Source organism: Mustela nigripes, chromosome 3, assembly GCF_022355385.1.
Source record: "Mustela nigripes isolate SB6536 chromosome 3, MUSNIG.SB6536, whole genome shotgun sequence".
Lineage (NCBI taxonomy): Eukaryota > Metazoa > Chordata > Mammalia > Carnivora > Mustelidae > Mustela > Mustela nigripes.
The window spans coordinates 189562106-189568327 of NC_081559.1; the positions used below are offsets into that span (position 1 = coordinate 189562106).

Sequence of the window (6222 nt, forward strand, 5' to 3'; positions counted from 1 at the left end):
GGGGTCCTTACACACACACACACACACACACACACACACACACACACACACACACATCCTAATCCTCCCTCCCCATTTTTCATCAACTGTCTACACCTGGTCACACTTCTAGAAAAAGACTGGCTTTCATGCTGGGAGAAGTTCACAACTATTTTCGGCTGTGAGTCAAACAGAGAAGTGTCCGAGCTTGTGAATCTGTGTGAGTGTGATCAGCTGCACCACCCGCCGCTCAGCAGACGCTCAGCACATGGCCACTTCCTGCCTGTTCTCCCGACCCTGGGATGCCCAACTCTTCGCCCAGGGTTTAGCCCATAACAGGTGTTGTGTGCACATTTGAGCTAAGGATACACAAGAGAAGAAAAGAAGGGAGAGGGGTTGGTGTATGTGCTTGTGTTCTGCTCTCTTTCCAGGCACATCAGTGCCATCAGGCATGGGTTTCGGGAGAGAGGGAAGCCTGTGGAAGCTGTCAGAGTGGGTTCATTGTCTGAAGCAGCCTCACACCTTTTATTTATGATAAACACCATGTGGAGCCCCCAAATGTTGGTTCAGGCGGGCTCTCTGTTGCCTGCTGTGCCAGAATGTTGATCCTGCAGCTGTTGCTAAATTACCAGGGGATCCTGCCCCCCTCCCCGCCACTTGCCAGACTCTGTTAATGGATGCAAGAATTCAGGGATCTTTCCAGCAAATTGTAAGCCATGCAACGACCACTCTAGGGTTACAGATCTCCCTCTGCAGACCACAGCTCTCTCCTGAGCCACCTCCTGGACATCTCAGCATGTACAAAATGGTCTCTTATTACCCATGAAAAGACTGTTGTGCTTAAATTGGCAAAGGTTAAAGCAAGAGGAGCGCCATCTTGACTCCTGGTGACTGTAATCATGGTATTCCTAATTAAAGGCTGCTGGCAGGAAGGCTTTCCTGGCATCTGAAAACTCCCTCTGGGATGGCTGCCCAAAGGCCAGCAGTCGGTGGCTAGAGCTCTGGGAGGAGAGCTCCCTGGGGGTTCTTGGGAGCCTTGCTCTAAAAGATTCTTTGTAGCTCCTGGTCAGCCTCAGAAAGCTGTCAGGGGAGGCCAAGGGGTTCTCAGCAGCTGCACCCCTTCTGTCCCCTGGAGCCTCCAGAGGGTAAGTTGGGCTCCTTCTTCACCTTCTCTCCTGCTCACACTCGCAGGTAGTTCTGGGTGGGCATGACGTCAAGGTGAGGGCTGCAAACACACGTCCCCATGCTCAGAGCTCAGGCTGGGTTTTTGCCCTTGTTTTGGCTATTGGCTGTTTCATGGGCATTGAAGAACTGGCCACACATTCCTATACATGATTTCATTTGCTGTCTGTTTGAAGAGTTGTTTTTTTTTTGTTTGTTTGTTTGTTTTTTTTTTTTTTTTTTTTTTTTTTTTTGATACACAAAAGCTTCGGGAGAGTAGTAAAAAGAAGAGATCTGGGAGTCAGAGGGCCAGGGTTGGAGTCCAAGTAGCACTTGGCTTTCTGTGGGGAGGCCACTGAGGATGGAGTCAGCCCCGTCACCCCGACTCTGCTGTCAACAAGGGAGGCACCCACATCTAGACAGGAGGCAGAAGTGAATGGTCCCTCCGCTCTTCTGGCAAAACAACTCCAGCCATAGATCAGGACATCCTCTAGAAATGCAAAAATAAAACAGGAGATTATGTGTGTGTAGTTCCTTCTATCAGGGTCTCAAGGGCTGGGTTAAATGAGGTCTTAGGGACAGCTGTTTTTGTTTTTTGTTTTTTTTCTTTAAAGGATTTTATCTATTTATTTGACAGAGAGAGAGAGAGAGTACAAGCAGGCAGAGTAGCAGACAGAGGGAGAGGGAGAAGCAGTCTCCCCCCTGAGCAAGGATCCCAATGCGGGGCTCAATCCCAGGACCCTGGCATCATGGCCCGAGCAGAAAGCAGTCGCTTAACCAACTGAGCCACCCAGGCGGCCCTCAGGGGACAGTTCTGATTGTACTTGCCAAACAATCCCCTGCCTTTTGAACAGCAGGGTGGGAGGTCCACTTTCAAAAGTTCTAACCCCACCTTGGACATCTCATTAAGTGGTAAGATGTGCAAATGCCTTTAAGTTATATTTACTTGTTTATTTATTTTTACAATTGAGATAATTAAAATATAACATATTATTTTAAGGTGTACAGGGTAATGACTTGAACGCACACACACACACACACACATATATATGCATATATATATATATATATATATATATATGGAGAGAGAGAGAGAGAGAGAGAGAGATGAGCACCACAATCAGTTTAGTTAACATCTATCCCCACCCATAGTTACAAACTTTTTTCCTTGTGATGAGAACTTTTAAGATTTATTCTCTTAGCAATTTTCAAATACACAATACATGTTGTTAACTAGTCACCATGCTGTACATTCCACTCCCAGGACTTACTTATTTTATAACTGGAAGTTCATATCTTTTAATGACCTCCACCCATATTTCATTTATTATATAACTGTATCCTAAGGCTCATGATATATAAGATATCCATATAAAGGGGCCCCTGGGTGGCTCAGTCATTAAGCATCTGCCTTCAGCTCAGGCCATGATCCCAGGGTCCTGGGATCGAGCCCCACATCGGGCTCCCTGTTCTGAGGGGGGGCCTGCTTCTCCCTCTCCCACTCCTCCTGCTTGTGTTCCCTTTCTCACTGTGTCTCTATCAAATAAATAAATAAAATATTTTTTAAAAAGAAAGACATACATATATATGCACACACATCTATATATATATATATATATATATATTCTATGCATATACATACGATGAGCTTATATTTGGTATATGCATACCACAATACCCTGACATGTATGTATATATCTCTATATATACATATAAGACACATGTATTATATATAAATATGTACATATATACACACATCTATACCTATAGATACACATACACATGACATATACCTAATACACACTCATATACGCATACACATGTGTATACACACACGTATACGCATGCATATGTATACACACAAACACGCACACACACATACATGCGTACACACACCTGTGCGCACACGTAGACATACACGTGCATGTGCACAGGATGTGACAGGCGTCACAGGTGTATTTCAGGTGCTCTGAGAGGTCGGCCGGGCTCCCGGGGTCCCTCGCTGTCCTTTAGACCATTCCCCGGTGGAGCCCTGAGGCTGACGTCCCTACCACAACTGGCTTCTCAGCTCCGGCTCAGCCCCCGTCATCAGCCCCTGTCAGCCCCCCGCTCACCTGCTGCTGCTCAGCTCGGGGCCACAGGCGTTGGCGGAAGAACGGTGTGTGCCCATCTCAGTCCTCCTGACTCCAGAGACCCCTGGGGCGCGGCGAGGGTGCTGAGATTAGCAGGCAGCTCTTCCTTTTCTCCCAGGCATGACGGGCTCAGAGTAAGGCCAGGTGAGGCTGCCATCTCTTCCCACCCCTGAGTCCCATGTGTCCAGGACCTTCTGAAACCCCTCCCTGCAATACACCTCGGCCTCCTGCTGTGTCACCCACCCTTCCCTCCAAACCCACCCAACGTCGTAGGTGTCCGCACAGGCCTATGGATGTTTGCATCCTAACCTAACCTCTGCTACTGGTTCTCTCCCGGGGGCTTCTCGGAGGTTTCCGTGGTGCCTGGCAATCCCACCTAGCGGTGATACGGGAACGCTGGAGACCAGACTGCGAGGTACCAGGCACAGCGTGACCATACGATGACTGAAAGGTGGCAGTGTTGTCCCCGTGATATAGCTGAAGGAACAGAAGTGAATGAACGTACCTTGCACCACCCAGCTGAATAAGCAGGACCCTGGGACTCAACCCGGAGCTTGCCTGTCTAACTCAGAAGCCCATGGTCTTGTCTCTGCACAGCCTCCTGGCATAGGGGCAGAGCTGGGAGGCTCCTTCTGGGCTCCTTTGGCTCCAGGCCAGTGTCCCTTGTGGAATGCTGGTCCTCTCTGGGCTCAAACCCAAAGCTCACAAGCTCAAAGCTTGCAGGACCCAGGGAGCTGATGGTATTGGCGGCCAGAGAGACCCTAAAAGTGGGATGAGCACTGAGACACCCCCTCAGGGACACGAGGAGCCCTGACTGGCTAGAAAGCACACACCCCACCAAAAACTAGGGCAGCTGTTCCTCAGCCCTGTCCCGTAGGCTGCTGGGAGTGAAGGTCCAGAGTTGCTAGATCTCCTGGTGCCTTAAGGGAAATGATGCATTCGGGATTTTAAGTAAAATTTCCCAAGGGTCATCAGCTACTTCAAGTAACATGTACATGTACATGCATATCATACCGGCCAGAAAACAAACAAACAAACAAACAAAAAAAACAACCCACATATGTTCGTGGAGTCTTGCGGCAAGCCACCGTTCTGCCTACTCTATAAGCCATTTTATAATTTAATGAAGGCATTTTGGGTAAATTACTTTTCCTTTGCAGATGAAGCTAAGAAACCAACCTCAGCTACCCTAGACCTCTTATGACTAGCTTCCAATCAGGTAGTGGCAGGCAAAAACTGCCAGCCTTGTTCCTGGGAAGGACTGGGGTGGGGAGCGGCCGTGGCTGAGCCGATGGTTTGCTCTACCAGCCTCTAAGGCCACAGCTGTGGGATCCAGTGCAAAATGGAAAAATGGGGTCGCTTCTCAAAAATATTTAAGAATTTCACTACCGCAAGAGCAGAGCATTAAACCCAGCCCGGCTCTGCTGAGGGCTGGGCCCAATGTGGCTGTGCGGGTCACATACTCACGCCGCCCACCCCGGCCATCAGCATTTAATTAGTGAGCACTTGTCAAGTACCAACAGCCAGCGGGGCCGAATTTTTAGGAAATCTTTAGAGTGAATTAGAGATTGCTCCCATTTAACAGGTGAGGAAAAAGAGGCACAGACAGGTTAAGTCCCTTGCTCAGGATCGCACAGCTGGAGAGTGACAGAACCGGATGTGACCCAGGGAGTCTGGTCCTGGAGCCTCACCTGCCATTATCCTCATCGTTGTCCTCTTCTGGACTGGAACAGGGAGCTGGGTCTGGCTGGGAGGGCGTGCCCAGAGATACCCTGGTCCAGGCACAGAGGCCGGAACCTGTACTCTTACGCCCCCACCAGTCAGACCTGGGCACAGGGGTCAGGACGGGTCCTACCAGACAGGCTGCGGGAGGTCCGGAGCCCGGAGAGGAGGGAAGAGGGTTGAAATGAGGACACTCCGGCTGTTCATCTGACCGGAGGCCTCTGCAGGACTGAGAGCTCTGAGCTTTATTCTTTGATCCAAACTGTGGGTCAGAGCCGAGCAACTCTGAGGCAATTACTCACCTTACAGCTTGGGGCTGACTCAGCACTCCGGGAGCCCTTGCTGAGAGCAAATGCTCCCCTCCCACTGGCATCCAGTTTCCAGGGAATGGGGGGGGGTGCCCTAGGACGGAGGAGGCAGCGGCAAACTCTCCCGGGGGAGACCAGACCTGGGTTTGCCTCTGCTCCAGGAAGATGCTTTCCTCTGGCGGCTTCTCCTCCTGGCGTGAAGTAGTGAGCAGAGTCTGCAGTGGTCTCACCTTTTGTCCAAATAATCTCATGGATTTCAGACTTAAGAGAAAGGACGATGCATCCATAATAATCGTGAAAATGTTAAAAGAAAAACAAAAACAAAAGAATATATCTTGATTTTGATGATTTTCCTAGAGTAATGATTTCATTTCTTGTGCAGGAAATAAAAACAGTGATGCATGGGGTTAGGTTGATGACAATCATAATAATAGGGAGCACAGGGGCACCTGGGTGGCTCAGTGGGTTAAAGCCTCTGCCTTCGGCTCAGGTCATGATCTCAGGGTCCTCGGATCGAACCCTGCATTGGGCTCTCTGCTCTGCAGAGAACCTGCTTTTTCCTCTCTCTCTGCCTGCCTCTCTGCCTACTTGTGATCTCTGTCTGTTAAATAAATAAATAAAATCCTTAAAAAAAAATAGGGAGCATACATTGAGCCCTGACGATGTCCCAGACAACGTGCTAAGTACCCCACTCAAATTATCTCATGCACGCATACCTACTTGACACGGGTGTGATGCTGGTGTCTGAGCCACTTACAGTCTTTCTTCAAGTCACACTAAATTACAGCGCAGACAATTTGCATGCACTTAGTCTCCTTAATTGAACGTTTATGGTTGGATAATATAACCAAGGTGTGAATGAGCGATAATTCATCCAGCTCCTGCGCTCAGGTTGGATCTGGCCCGTTCCAAGGGGAATC

General features: G+C 49.2%; 1 long non-coding RNA gene across 1 annotated transcript; it reads right to left on the reverse strand.

Moving 5' to 3' along the window:
• Positions 1-1141: 1141 nt before the first annotated feature.
• On the reverse strand, positions 1142-3926 carry LOC132013288 (uncharacterized). The gene is made up of 3 exons (XR_009402973.1): positions 3778-3926; positions 3255-3336; positions 1142-1630 (listed from the first exon to the last, which is right to left on the reverse strand). It is a non-coding gene; the product is annotated as an uncharacterized LOC132013288 (long non-coding RNA).
• Between the last annotated feature and the right edge of the window lie 2296 nt (positions 3927-6222).